General features: G+C 32.7%; 1 long non-coding RNA gene across 1 annotated transcript in view; it reads right to left on the bottom strand.

The window, feature by feature from the left end:
* The window catches only part of LOC109269375 (uncharacterized), a 61859-nt gene extending 48240 nt beyond the window's left edge, over nt 1-13619 (bottom strand). Inside the window, exons 1-2 of the long non-coding RNA XR_002081047.2 lie at nt 13538-13619; nt 9810-9999 (exon numbers count right to left, since the gene is read on the bottom strand). This is a non-coding gene — a long non-coding RNA (uncharacterized LOC109269375). The remainder of the gene's footprint in view (nt 1-9809; nt 10000-13537) is intronic.
* Nucleotides 13620-15388: the final 1769 nt, after the last annotated feature.

Raw genomic sequence — 15388 nt, 5'->3', positions numbered from 1 at the left:
ATGAGGACTTGGTCCTTCCTCACTTCTTTTAATTTTACTACTCTCTTCCCCTTCTGTTTTCCCCACCTGCCTTAGTTCATCTGGGCTGCTATAACAAAATGCCATAAACTGGGTGGTTTATAAATGACAGAAATTGATTTTTCATGGTTCCATAGTCTGCAAAATCAAAGATCAAGGAACAGATTGTGTCTCTAGTGAAGACCCGCTTCCCGGCATATACATGGCTTTTAGCTATGTCCTCACATGGTGGAAAGGACAAGGAAGCTTTATCAGCTTATTGTATAAAGACACTGATCCCATTCATGGGAGTTCCATGCTCATGACCTAATCACCTTCCAAAGACCCCACTTACTAATGCCATTACTTTGGGGGTTAATATTTCAACATATGAATTTGAAGGTAACACAAATATCCTGACCATAGCGCAGGACGTTGAAAACAAAACTGTGAGTACCCTTTCCTTACCACTCACATATTATTCTTAATCTTTTGTAATCTAGTACCCCTGCCTCATCTATTTTGGGACACCTTCCATTTTTCCACCCCATTTTTCTCAGTCTTGAATGGGTCGTCTGAAGCCATACATAAGCTGAGGGTTAAAGTTTGGTACTTCGATATTCTCACTAGATGCTAGAGGTCAGCCCAGCAATTCAGCATATTTTACAGGGTGATGGATAATATATTGGAGCAGGCACATAGCTAAGTTCATTCTCTTCACCTCATCTTCACCTAATCGGAATTAGTTAAAAGATGGCGATGCCTACAACGGTCCTGGAAGATTATTGAACACAAAGCCATCCAGTGGGGCAAATGGGCCTTTATTTATGTACCAATGGTAAAATAAGGTAAGAGGCACCCTATAATAGAGTATGCACTAGGCGCTATGGGGACACGGAGTATACAACATAATTGAGTCCTAATTGAGTGGGGAGGCAACCACAAGGAGGCTAAGAGATCAATATTTAAGAATGGTTGCGAATAGTCACTTGAATTGTTGAGAGAAAAGAGAGATTCAGATATTGCTTCTCTAACATTAATGCGATCAAATGCACTAGTCTGTTCACAGCTCCTTCTGATCTCCCCATTTATTTCTAAGCAAATTATAAATTTCTAAATCTAGCATAGAGACCACCCAACCTGCTTTTCTAGACACCTAAACATTCTCCACAACATAAAGTACTCACCATTTTCTATACCAAAAATATATTTTCTCATTGTTCTTGCTTCCTTGTCTTTTTTCCCCCAAATATCTTCTTAAATGTTTATACATTTTGAAAATATAATCACCAATTATTGCCTCTCTAATTCTCCCTTATGGGGTAATTGTTTCTATACTATGATAATTTTCCATTGTATTTAAAAGACATATCACACAGAACCAATGCTTCACAGTAAAGAACCACATCTTAGCCATTTTTTGTGTGTTCCTCACAATCTAAAGAAATAATGCCTTTAAAACATTACCTTTTCAATACATTGTGGACCAATATATAGCTTGATCAATAAGTTTTCCTAAGAAATACAATTCTGCTCATTTTGTTTTAGTTAAGAAAGTCATTCAAAATTTTAGCCCTAGACTTCCATGAGTTTTTATAAGATTCTTAGTTAGTTACCTCATGATTAACCTAACACAACATTATTCTGAAAACAAACTGGACAAGCTAGATGCACTACAAAAGCCAAGGGCTTGCAATGAATCTCAGTATAATTACCTCATATAATTTTTACAACAGAATACAAAATGTGCCAAGGTGGAAAATATTGCTTATCACTTTGGAAAGGCAAAGTTCCATATTACTCAAGATAAAACTGCTTTCTCTTAAAGGGGCCCCAAACATTTGAAACAGAAAACAAAGGACAAAATATTTACCCAATTTATATGCTATTCAGTACATTAAGGAATAAATTCTTACAGTCATAGCTAACATAGAAGTTTTGGAGGGGGAAGTAATGTATTTTAATCCTAGTCATTGTTTTTTAGACATTATTTACTCTATAAAATGTACGGAAGCAGTCTGTATTCGCTGTTGACCTCTTATGAACTCCTTTCATAAAACCTAAAAACTTTCAATACTACAAATGGATTTTAATGCCTTAGTTTTATATTTTATAGGGCCATCAAAAGACCTCTCTTTGATTTTGTTTTTCCCTAAATACTGATCCTACACCAAAGTGTCCACCATGGGCCAGGCAGTGGGTTTCTCTGAAAACACTACATATCTAAGAGACAATAGGGGGGTTAATAAAATTTTCAAGTTAGAAATGTTATAATAGGCATGTGTTTCCATTCATAAAGTATGTCTTGAACACACACAAACTATCCTTTGTCATCTGTTTCTGCCCCATTTCGAAATTATTCTCTGCTATTAATTAGAAGTGACTACAATTTGATTAATCTCAAACATGTGTCACATATAAACAATGTGGGGAACTGCACTGAATAGTTTTTCACTTAGAGTATGCATGGTGTTCATAGAAAGAAGCCAAACCTAGTTGTTAAAATAATTTGAAATCTAATATTATCACACAAAGAGAATATTGTCAATGTCGTATTCTAGTTTATTTCAAGTATTAAATTCATAGAAGAGCCTGGTTATATATAGTTTCTTAGGCTCAGAATCTAAAACTTCAGTGAACTTTTCTCTCTTGTATTACTACTAAAACTCTCATTTCTGGAATCTATTTCTCCACCTTGAGAAATTACCTGACTTTGGTCCCTGTTTGGTTTTTAACTTAACTCTTTTGGCAAAAGCTTCCGATATCTCCAAACTCACAGTGGACAAATACACATTGCCTTAGCTTAGAGAAAGGAAAGTTTCAATTAACAAGGGAAAAATGTCTTTTTTGCTTAATTTAAAGTATCATTATTAATATAGGATATGTACTAAAACACTCATTTTTCAAAGTGCTAATTAAATTTCCATAAATGCACTAAGCCTTTAACCAGATTATAAAAGAAAAATTAGATGATAAAGTAGTTGTGATTTAAGAAACAATGATTCCATTTAGGTTTTTCTGTTCAACTTTCTAACAAAAAAATGTTTTTCTTTCTTATTACACAGCCTGCAGTAATAAGTGAAATATAATCCTAATTAATTTTTCCTACAGCTGTATATAAATCAATAGCTGCAACATCCCAAAGGAAACACACACTGCACGGTCCTCCAGGTTCCTAATGAATGCAAATGGAATGACCTTTTTCTGACAACTATGAATATTATTTCACAATTTCACCATTGAAATAGCTGCCGTCAGCAATTCATACAGCAAACATGGAGACTACAATAGTTGTAAATAACTATTCATTATGGAAAGAAGGGAATGGAAAAAACTGAGCCAGAGTTAAGCAACTTTTAAGCCTCAAGCTTCATTTTTATGTTTCATCTTGCTATGAAAATTGTCTTAAATGTAACCAATCTTCATTTCAGTTCTTTCTCCTCTATTTTAGGGAAAAAATAGGTTAAAATGATTCAGTGCTTTATGTCATTGAATTGAGAAGTTCGGTATCGGAATACTTTTTTTTAAATGAAGTAAAATCAATCGGTAATATTGTAAAGCTCTTAAATACTACATTCAAGTTATTAGGAGACTATGGTTATCTTCCATCAGAAAAAGCTGCTGGAAAAATATGTGCAGAAACCCTTGTTGGTGTACTTATCATGACACAATACTGTTCATGCAGTGAGCATGCAGATGATTTTAGAAGCTATGGAAACACAATGACATAAGGAGGACACATGTGAGAACCTGAGAAAAGGTGGGAGTAATTAAATCACATTACTGTCCACTTTGACTGAAGAACCGCTTTACTCCAAAATACAATAAAGCTGCATGTACTTACACTAAATCATATTCGGTTTGCCACAAAACTTCATTATAGCCATGATGATGTCTCATTAAGTAGAAGTTAAACTCCAATTTTATAAGAAAAGTAATTAAATATGTTAAACCTAATTCTGCGGGTCATACATCTATATACTGAAAACTCCCATTGGAGTTCACTAGAGCCAAGAATATAATTAGCCAGTGGAGTTCAAACACTCATTGAAAATAGGACTTCTCAAACTGCAACAAGTTTCAAAAAGGGACTCACAACAAGAATACTCCATTTCCATACAACTCCAAAAATATCTCTTCCACCCCCATTCTGTAATTAATTTTATATGCAGGGTTGCAGACTACCATCCTCTAATCATTTGATATCCCAAATATGCATTAGTGACACGAGGAGAATATAATGATAGATATTAACTTACTTTGGTAAGTAGTTGTACTATTTTAGTCTAGAATCAGCTTTCTATACTTTCAAATCTGAGAACTATTCAAACCCCAACCAATTTCTTGGAAGAGTTGAGATAGCATTTCTGTGCTCGTTGTTTGGCAGTATCAGGCATAGATGGCATTTTTTTAACTGCATTAAACAATATCCGCTTGATGACATCTCCTAAAGATGTCTATACTCCCACACCTGTAATGCTTTCATGTTCAAAATGAATCCCTGCTACATCTCACTCAATATTGATCTTTAAGGCATTTCTCCCAATCCTTTTCCCAGTGTGGTCACTGAACGGCATCAGAGTTCAATAGGAAGATCAGCTGCTCATCCACTTTTTGCTAAAGCAATTTGTATTATGGATTTATTTTAGCAGTCTACAGTGGCAGTTGCTGTTTTTACTATTTAAATGCTTTGATTATCTGACCTTGCTTACTTTATCTTTCTAAGTGCTATGCATGGGCTTTAACATGATCAATAAGTGGGGATTCCTCTACAGGATTATGCTGAAATCAATCTCAATTCAGACTTTTTGTATTTTATGTTTATTACTTGATCTGTCTTAATTGCATTTCTTGTTTTGGTAAATAAGTTTAAAACACATACATGATTATACAGGTAAGTCTTCCAAGAGCCACACGCATTATTAAAATAACCTGTACTCCTTGTACATTATTTTCTTCATTCTTTCAATGTGAAGGAGGAAATACTTAATTCCTAGATATTTTATTCAAACATCTTTTCATTATAAATAAAGACCTGTTCCATTAGAAGAATAACATAGTTACATATATGCAAGTAACTGAAAAATCTTGAAGCGCATTAATATGCAATACTCACTGTGATAACTATGGAACTTCAAAGAGCTGTTTTTACGTACAGATTGCACATAAACATGTTTATAAAACTTGTCACAGAATAAATTAAATCATCATAGAAGAAAAACTAAAGCAATAATTGTGTCTTTGAAAATCAATAGGAAAAAACTATGAACTTGCTGAATAGCATTAAAAAATTAATATGCAATATAATATGAAAAACTTATCAGTTTCATACTTTCATTACCAGTTTTACACAATTTTTAATTTTGGATTAAAAACGGCAGTAAATTGGAAGCCCAAAATGCTTTGCATACTCTTAAATTCAAATCTATGAACTTTAAAACCAAAATTCCCTAGTAATGATCAATAATATTAAATAAAAATAAACTCTTAAAATTAACTGTATAAGGCATAAATGCCATGGAATATGAATTATCACACACAATTCTTAGAACTTGCTAAATCTTTGGTTTAATTTAGTCATATTTTATATCTTCTGGGCTGGTGTAGTCACATGAAGTTCTTGAATTTTGTCTCTGGATCAACTTATTCTAACGTGATTTTTCAACATCATAATTAAAAGAAATGCAAATGTGAGTTAAAAAAAGGAACAGATGTAAACTTCTTTTAAAAAATCCCTTTCTTCAAATCCAATATAATGTCTAAATATCTCTGTCACCAGCTCTTACATAAAATTACAGTGCAATATTTTCCACATATGTAAAGTATAAAATCTGCAGTTTGCTCCAGTGACCAAAAATGTGATCAGTGAAGAACCTGAGGTAAATAAACATATGATTATACACAGAATATTTGCCATATGTTCACCTGTGCAAATACAACATTATTTTGCTTAAATAACTTTAAAAACTCTCACAGGCCTAGAGAAATATCACATATGTCCAATAGGCATATATTCACATTTCCATACTTTGAAATTATTGGCCAAATGATTTAGCATTTAATAATTTTCATTTCAGACCAAATTATAGACTATCAGTACAATAATTTTCCTTCTCCTGTTCACATTAAATAAGATAGAAAATGTTAATGAATGAAAACAAAGCCATCACAAGATAATTTATCTTAATAGTTACAAGCATGAAGTTAGGGCAGGAAAATTAAGATGCTTAAACATGAAAAGAATGAGGACAATATGAGTAAGTTTAATTACCACATAGTTGCTGTAATGGTTTTTCCTAAAACTGTCATAACCAGCTAGTTCCTTTCTACTGTTTGCGATAGAATAGTACTTAAGAGAAGTCATTTTCCAGAAAGTTTTGCATCTCTGTAGATCATAACCCTGGCAAGACATGTCCATACTTTTTTCCTCAAGTGGGTAAATGTTAAGAGAGAAGAATCCAAGTTTCATGATGCAGCAACACAAAGCTGGGAAGTGAAAATTATGTTGCAGCGGAGTCCTGAAAATATGACTGTAAAAGTTAATCAATAAAATGTCTATTCCTGTCTATTCACTGGAGGCCCCAGCTGCATAGCTTCACTCAATCGATACTACAAATTATTACGATTTCCAGGTTCCCACTGGACATTCAGAACAAATCTTTCAAGTGTAACAGGCTTATACTGAGTATATGGTGTGTGTTCTCTACATTTAGTTCAAAAAGAGAGGAGAAAAATAAAATCTAAATCCTATATGCTCTTTTAACAATTCAACTTTATGGAACCAACAACTTACAAGTCACATTTTAGTGTTAAAAACAATCTTCCCTTTGATTGCCAAATGTTTTACTACTTTTTTAACTGTTTCATATTTAGTTAAGAAATGACTTAATCTGGTAATAGATATTGGTGGTATGGTGTTGGAACTTGGCTACTTCTGAATGACTATTCCAATTAAATGAATGGAGGAAATCATTTTGAGATAATTACTTATCAAAAAGTCACTTGGAGACATTATCACTATTAGAAAGATGAATGTGGAAACTTGACATATATTGCAAATTGGAACAAGCCTCTTAAAATACACATTCTAGTTATTGTTTTTATGATTTATATTAGCACATTTCAAAAATTATGTTTCAAGTTTTCATTTTTTCCTATTTTTGTAAGATAAAATAAAATCATGATTTCTCAAGTGAGTTTCTTTTTTTTTTTGGAAAAAAAAAAAAAGCCCCAGAATGCTTCATTCTAGTGAGATTCTCTGCTCTCTATAGCAAAATTCAACCATGATTGCAAATTCTAGACACTACTCAGGTCTTTGACCTTAACTTTCTATACATTTTACCCTGCATCACTTAGTCAAGATCCAAAGACTTTTCCAAATAAAGGAATGACTGGGTGAGAGAACTCACTATGATATTCTCATGCTATATGACATCTGATGTGGCTCTTCCTTTTTCTGACTGGTGAATACCCTGGTGTCAGACAGTGCCCAATACCAAAGCAATTAATAAATCTGACCAACTCATGCCACCTGTGGATTGAGTGGAAAAAACAATAAAAATGAATAAACTAAGTTAGGACTTTTTACTTTGGTGAGGCTGGAAAGGCTTTGATTTTATTACACATTTAAACAGTAATATGTTTTTTCATGTTAAGACACATATCTAGCATGTAGGCATACCCTGTGACAATGTATATTGAGCTTACATTTAAAAAAAAAAAGATGAACTAGTTTCCCTTAAACAACCATTGGTTTGATTATGGTCATGTGTCAGTCTCTTTAAATTCAACAAGTTTTGTAACATGTCATAATAATATCTATAATTGTTTTGACTTCTAACATTTAGTTCCTAAAACCCATTGTAAATAGCTAGGCAAAAAAATACTGTTATAATTTTAACTACTCTCGTAGGTGGTATTTATACACCTTACCAGCAATTGCACATTGAGAGAGAATAGTACTTAATTTCATGATCAAGCTGTATTGGGAAATAAAACAGATACATATAGATCAAGTATATAGAACTTAAGTTTAGTCTTTCATTGTTATTTAACTGGACGAATTGCTTCCTGATTTATTTAATTCTAAAAAGCCAAGATTGGAAGCAGATCTTTGCATGACAGTTTTCAGATCAAAATTATATATTTTTTGTGAGTGTACTGAATAATATGCCTTTATAGTGGCATTTAACTGTAGAAAAAATGTTGGCATTATTTTACTAACATTAAGTTAACATGTACCACTATCATTAGCTTTATATTAGTGTTCACAAACATTTTTATATATTTCTTGTTATCTAAATATATCTTAAGTATATTATTCCCCTAATATAATCCAGCTTTTTAAAAGACCATAATATTTACAACAATAGTACATTACTATAGCCATTCCCAAAGAAACCTTGCCCAATATGCTTTTAATTCTTGGTACCAATTTCTACCTTTTTAATATTTGTGAAATGTGGTTTTTTGTTGTCTGAGTTCTGGCAGCTGACTAAAGGTACATTAATGGCAAACAGGGTTTATCTGAGTGTTTAATTTTATTTAGAAGCCTATAAAATGTCATCCTAGGTTGTAAAATTATTTTTAGTGCCTTCTAATATTAAACCATTGGATGAAAACACAGGAATAAATTCCTCATGAATAAATTTCAAATATTTTACTTTTACATTTTAGCATTATTAGTTAGCATTATAAACCATAAATCAGAAAAAGAATTTCAACATTCATCCTATGTAATATTTTGAAATCCTACTGATAGATCTATTAAGATATGCAGTAAGTAATTAAAGTTTAGAATTTGCCTTCCAAAGATTAGTTAATATCAAATGCTTTTTTAGTTCTGGCCCCAGGATTGTGTTCAAAGGGTGAGTGACAGGAGAGGGGAAAAAAAAAAAGTTCAGGTATGTGTGCTTTATCTAACTGTGATTACTCAATTTAACCAGTGTTCGGTGAGTAAAGTGTAATTCTTGACAAATAGAGAGAGAGAGGAGGGGAGATAGGAGAGAGGAAGAAAAGAAGAGAGAGGTTCATCTGGGCTATGCTACTTTTAAAAAATTATTTCTAAAAAAACCGTAAGAAAGTCAAGCAAAAGGCAGAAAGGATAGAATATCTAATTATCAGACGCTCAAAAAAAAAAAAAAAAAAGACTAACGTTTATTTGAAAAGTAAATGATAAAATCTGAAAACAGTATTAAGCATAATAATCACATGAAGATTTAGATTATGAAAGCAGAAATTAACTACTGGAGATGTTTCACTAAGACAATTTTCATGAATGTTTGAAAACAGTATAGATCTTTATTACTTTTCTTCATAGTTCCTTACATGCCTCAGTGGTCTGACCAAAAAACTCTACTCTAAATGTCTCTCCATTTAATAGTGTCTTGCTTAGAGCTGCTACTTTAACAAAAAAGAAAGGCAACAAGAGCCATATGTAACCTTTGGACTCCAAAAGGAGAAAGATGAAAATACCATTGGCAGATAGGTGCTACAGAAACACAGTGTATTCTTTCTCTTGCATCTTACCTTGAACATTTCTTGATAGTTAACAAGAAAGTTGAGCGCCACATCATTATTTAGAATCAGAATAGGACAGTCACACTGTTCAGCATGTCCCACTTCAGTTAAGAAATGATGCAAATTTAAAGTCTATCTATTTTGGAACGAACAATTTATTGAACAAGCTAGCCCATTTACACATACCCTTTTGCAAGACAGAGAGAGTTAAATATTAAGCAACGAAAGTCAAAGGACTGACTTGATTTTAGAATGTAAAGTAAAACTTTCTGAAATACTAAAAAGCAACTCACTTGTAATCATTTTTTTCTTCTTCAGAAGCAATAATCCCTTCTGTCACTGTCTTCAGCTCTGCCTGGGGTTTTCTACTGTTCTGTTCTTGGCGAACTGTTTCTGCTATTTGCTCAGTTAGCTGCTCTTGAGTAGCTTTCAAGCTGGATTCCATTAGAAGAAGTTTTTCATCTTGACTGGCAAGTTCTTGGGCTGAAAGATAAAACAAGAACATTGCCTTTTAAAAAACTCAAGATAATGTGTTTTTTTTTTTTCTTTTGTTTTCGGTTTAAATTTTATGCGATGCAACTTTGAGGAAGATTTAAACAGATCCTTCTTGTCAAAATACAAGCTCATGCATTCCATTTTCTGATTCCTTTATTTAACGCACAAGTAAACAAAGGTATGTATGAAGGAATACAAGATGCATGTCAGTAATCTCAAGTTTATAAAACATTTGAATTCAAAAATTAGATGTCTTAATCAGACAACAATTTGTTGACTTTAATGGTGAGATTTCTGTTGCAACATAAGTGTATTATTAAACAGAATGACATTAACACATAGTATTTTTCTTTCTTTAGCACAGGCCTCAGATATATTTATATATATTCACACAGACAAAGACTGATATGTTATAAATTATGCCAAAATGATGGCCTTCCACTGATTTATTTTCATGTATAATATTTATGAAATGTAAGCACTTTTTCAAGGTCATCCAATAGATGGCAGTCTTTCATTAGACCAAAGCAAACCAGGCAGTATGCTTCAGCTCTCAAAAAATAAGTGATTTAAGACAAAGACATTTTTCCTTTGTTCTTTGTTGACCGTATTCCTAGAGATATATATCTGTACATTTTGTTAGAATATTTCCCCATTAAAAAGTATTTATCTGCTTTTTATTTTCCTATTTGCCTCAAATGCGTACCATAAAAGGTGAATATTTATTTCCTTAATCATATATTTGCATATATATTTATACACGTTATGTCATATAGTACATTTTTGGAGGTATTTTTAAATATCACTGCATTTTAAATCTCATTGCATTAAAGATCATGATATTTTATGAAAATCAGTCATTTCAATCTTGTAATCTAAAATGAAGAAAAAGGAAAAAATTCTTTTAAGACCCCAAAATCAATATAAATAGAAATGGAGAAGGCCATATTTGTATAAAAACAGACCATCTTTGCTTTTAATGATTCTCATTTTATGTCCAAAAAATGATGTTTATACTAAGCTTCAATAAAGTTAGAAACCAAGGTATTACAGTCTGACATCAGAGGTATCTTTTACAGGCAACCTCGTAAAGAAGATACTCTATATAAATATTCTACATTTATCACTCATCTTTGAAGCTGAGTGATGACTCCCTTATAAATTAGATCTAAGAATATCTGGTTCTCAGAATCTCTTTATAGATTTTGAGCAACTGACTGCTTATATTTTAATAAATATGTGCATACATGTTCACTTTGTTTTCCTGCAAGTGTTCAAACTGACCAGTTTTGCCCCAGAAGAAATTACAGCATCTACTATTTTTATAGCTTAAACCTGCTATATATTAACAGTTTAAATTTGTGCCTCAGGAAACCACAGAGCTAACGCAAACAGCTAAATATTTAACAAGGAAGAATGCATCACCCAGAGCTCATCTTTATTAAATTCCAAATACATCGAAATCTCTCAGAACAAATGAGTTAAATGTTTAATAATTTCAACACATGTTAAAGTGTGGGGGAAAAAAATCCAATAAAGAACTTACAATGAATGTGCTTTCAAAATTAAAAAAAAAAAATAAAAACCGTTCAAGCTTAAAAAATATGTAAAAGAACTATGGCCCTCCCTGCTCTTGACCAAATAAAAATGCAATCAAATGAAAGCAATTGACATTTTTGCAGTGATATGTTTTTAGCATTGTTAATGTAGTTGCAAAACTGATTTGGGTGCAGCATTTTATTTTGTATGCTTTTTCACCTTTCACAATACATATTTCTTATGAAAAAAGAAAAACGCACCAAACTTTTTAAATGAGTTTTGAGGAGAATTTTTAGACATCGACATTGAGAGGTTAATGGTCTTTAAGTTAAAAGGATCTGAGCAATCAGGCTACATGTAAATGACTATGGATATAAGAATGCTGAAGGAAGTTTGTTTTTTTTTTTTTTTTGAAGAATCTACTTGTACCAATAGACTGTCTTCAAGACTACTTGAGTCACCTTGTGGCACATACACAAAAGAGACCTTTTGTCAACTATACATGATGTGAATTTTCTATGAAGTTTGCCGATTTTGAAATGACTAAGAGATTTATGCCTCACGGTTCTCCTAAGAGTCTACTCTAATTCATTATGTGCTGGTTAAAGGGGGTAAATTATTTTAAGTTTACCTATGCCTTGGACTTGAGCCCGAGTTGATCCCAAGCCAGAGGCGCTCGCAGCTGCTTGCTTTATTTACAATCCCTTTGTCAGACTTACAACTGCCCCAGGCTATAACATAGTGTACCTAATGTTCAAACTGGCAGGTAATCTTATGTCAAACATACTTCTTTGATTTAAAGTGATCAATAGATTCTTGTAAAGAGGTAATTTCTCTGATGTTTCCACCTTGCCTTTTTTACAGGTGATTCACACAAAAGCCTGCTTATATGATGTACGAACAATAAACAGAAAGCTATAATCATGTTTTTTCAGATGTTTCCGGTGCACAACGATTTTGGATCGATACTCTGTGTAATACAATTATCTGCAATGATCTGGTTGTATTGAAAAAGAATTTGCAGGAGACCTCTAGGGGGTTTTATCCAGAAACACGTATCTGGCAATGTTGTGAATAGTGGAAGGAAAAATTAAGGGGTTGACAAACGCTGTCTATTATGTACCCAGTAACTTCATTAATATTTTATTCATAAAAGTATTCTACCACAAAGTTGAGACAAACAAGCTCAAAAGTAATAATGATAATAATGTTCATAGCTTCACAGTACTTATATATATAGAACAACAACAAAAAAAAAACCTTAACGAACATAAGACTTGAGAGAGATTCAATGTTGTGTGATTATTATGTACCATGGATTATGAGCAACATTGATTATTTATTTATGCTATGAAATGAATTCCTGTATTTCTATCTTATGTAAGTCATGTAAATACCAGTGGATGTGAAATACTTTGATGCCTTTTCAACTACTTTATTTTTTTACTAGACTGGTCAAATTCTAGACTGAGGATCAACTTGCATTGTTCACAAGCACTGTATATTAAGCCCTTTATTTCAGGCCTTTTTTTTTCCCCCCTAAATGAAGATTTGTAACCTCAGGGAAAGGGCTAAGATACATAGTCTGTATCTGAAAGACATTATGCATTTTCTGCAAAGATCTCTGTGTGTAGAAACAACTCAGTTTTGTTTTTATGGTTCTCTTGAAGATGCGGACTCTTTGCATCATCTTCCTTAAAACCCAAAACGTTCCACGTTTCCTATTTGGAGCCCCTAATCACACATCTGTGATGTGCAATTCTCTTTCATCAGACTGGAACAGATTACATTCTGGTGAAGTTCACAAATTGGGGTACACTGGTCCCTCTCACAAAGCCCCGCTCTATGCAGATTCTGCAGATCCCCTTCTGGCTGCTGCAGACCTGATCTAATGACAAAGATTGCTCTTTCGGATGCTTTCCTCCCTGTGTATCCCAGATGCTTGCTTTCAGTCTCCTGACCACACTGTCGAGGCTCATCACCTTACCCACTTTGACTTTGATGGCTTCCTGTGCCTGCAGGAGACCAGCTTCTGACTTTCTTAGAAAGTCCTATCTTTTTGCGTATTGCCTGTGAAGACAAAAAGCATTCCAATAGTGCCTCTTATGATGTACTTTTTATACTGCATCCTGCTATTTTGAGCTATAGGGTACTGGAGATTATACAGCCCCTCATTAGCAACTGGGTCAAGTATCCACATCTCTTTTAGGATCAAAACCTTAAAGGGACTCTCTTAAAAAAAAAAAAGTCAGTTGGAAAGAAGAGTCACCATTAGCTTAAATGTAGTGTTAATCAATACGCAAAAGTTCAAAGGCTAAGGAAAGTATTTCCCATAATTCTTAGGGAATTAAAAAGGAGACTCGTTGGATCAAAATGAATTCTTTCTCTTTAAAATATGAAGAAAAATTTAATGAATACAAAAAGTGTATTTGATCTCTTTGAGTTAACACCTATATAGCTCTTTCATTTAGCTCTAAAGCAAACTGATGTGACACACAGGGAAATCCCTACACCATAAAGATAATTATGATACCCTCATAATGACTTCTCCACACCACTTAAACTAATTAGCTTTATAAGAATACAATGTTTGTCACTTTCTTTTTCAATTTTATTATCTTTTTACCACGCGTGTCTCCACTTTAAATTTGAGCGAGAAAAGACATTGAATATAATCAAAGATTTTGTATCCATCAATATGGTATTCCTGGCTAGGTTTTTTTTTTTATTGGCTCCCTGCCACACCTTGACTCTCTATCATGCCCCATCATGCTTCTTTTAATCTGAATATTTAGTGTTCTTTCATGTCTTAATTACAGCAAATTGCGGCACAGTTGGCACCATTTCTTGAAATTAATCCCAGAGTACTTTGTTTCTGTCAAGCAGTCAAAGCCTTGGAGAATAATAGTAAATGTTATTGCAGATCTAAATTTAAATGACTGTCTATGTATTTAACTTAAGCCTTTAATTATTCGTGCCGAACTGTTTTTGGTTCAAATGTTAAACATTATTCATTGAGAATGTGGAATTACTTTAGACAGCTTAAAACCTGCAGATATGTTTGGCTATAATTTGAACACAACAAGTATTTATATTAACATATTTTCTCAGGTGTACAAAACTTAGGAAATGGCATGTGATATCTTCTTATGGATACATATTTCAACATTCCATCAGTTCTGTCATTATTAATAAAAGGTATGGATTTAGGCCTATTCAATTCTAAATGGCTTTTCCCCAACGAATTGTTAAATTGTAGACCAGACCCCCCCCCTTCCACCAAAAAAAAAAAATATATATATATATACATATATATATATATATATATATATATATATATATATATATATTGACTTGGTATTATTATTGCTGATGACTTTAAATAATTCTAGATAATGAAGCACTTCAAAACTTCTTCCAAATCTAAGAGTTATAGTATTTTGTTTGTTTGTTTTTCTACGGAAAACTTAAAGGTCTTAGAACTCTCAATGGCCAATTCTTTTATTCTTCAATTCTGAGCACATTCTACCAATAATCTGCATTCAAAAAGAAAGCACAATTTTATAAACTAACATGAGTTTAAAAAGTCTAAGATAGTAGAATTCACTACTCATGCTTTATGAATGTATGTTGAAATAATTTGAAACTGGAAAATTCTGGGATGTAGAGAATACATACTATTGATTTGATTTCAAGTGATTGGCTTTCATGTTAATTTTGTTTAACTTAATGAATAATACAAATTACATATTTTGTATACTTTTCAGTGAACCACACAGTAGGAGCCTGCGTATCACAGTGGGCCACTCTATGAACTGCCATCAGGATATGAGCTCCA

Source organism: Panthera pardus, unplaced genomic scaffold, assembly GCF_024362965.1.
Source record: "Panthera pardus isolate Hobbes unplaced genomic scaffold, ASM2436296v1 HiC_scaffold_7, whole genome shotgun sequence".
In the NCBI taxonomy this organism is placed as follows: Eukaryota; Metazoa; Chordata; class Mammalia; order Carnivora; family Felidae; genus Panthera; species Panthera pardus.
Note: the sequence above shows the minus strand (reverse complement) of the source record. Positions and strands in the feature narration are given on the sequence as shown.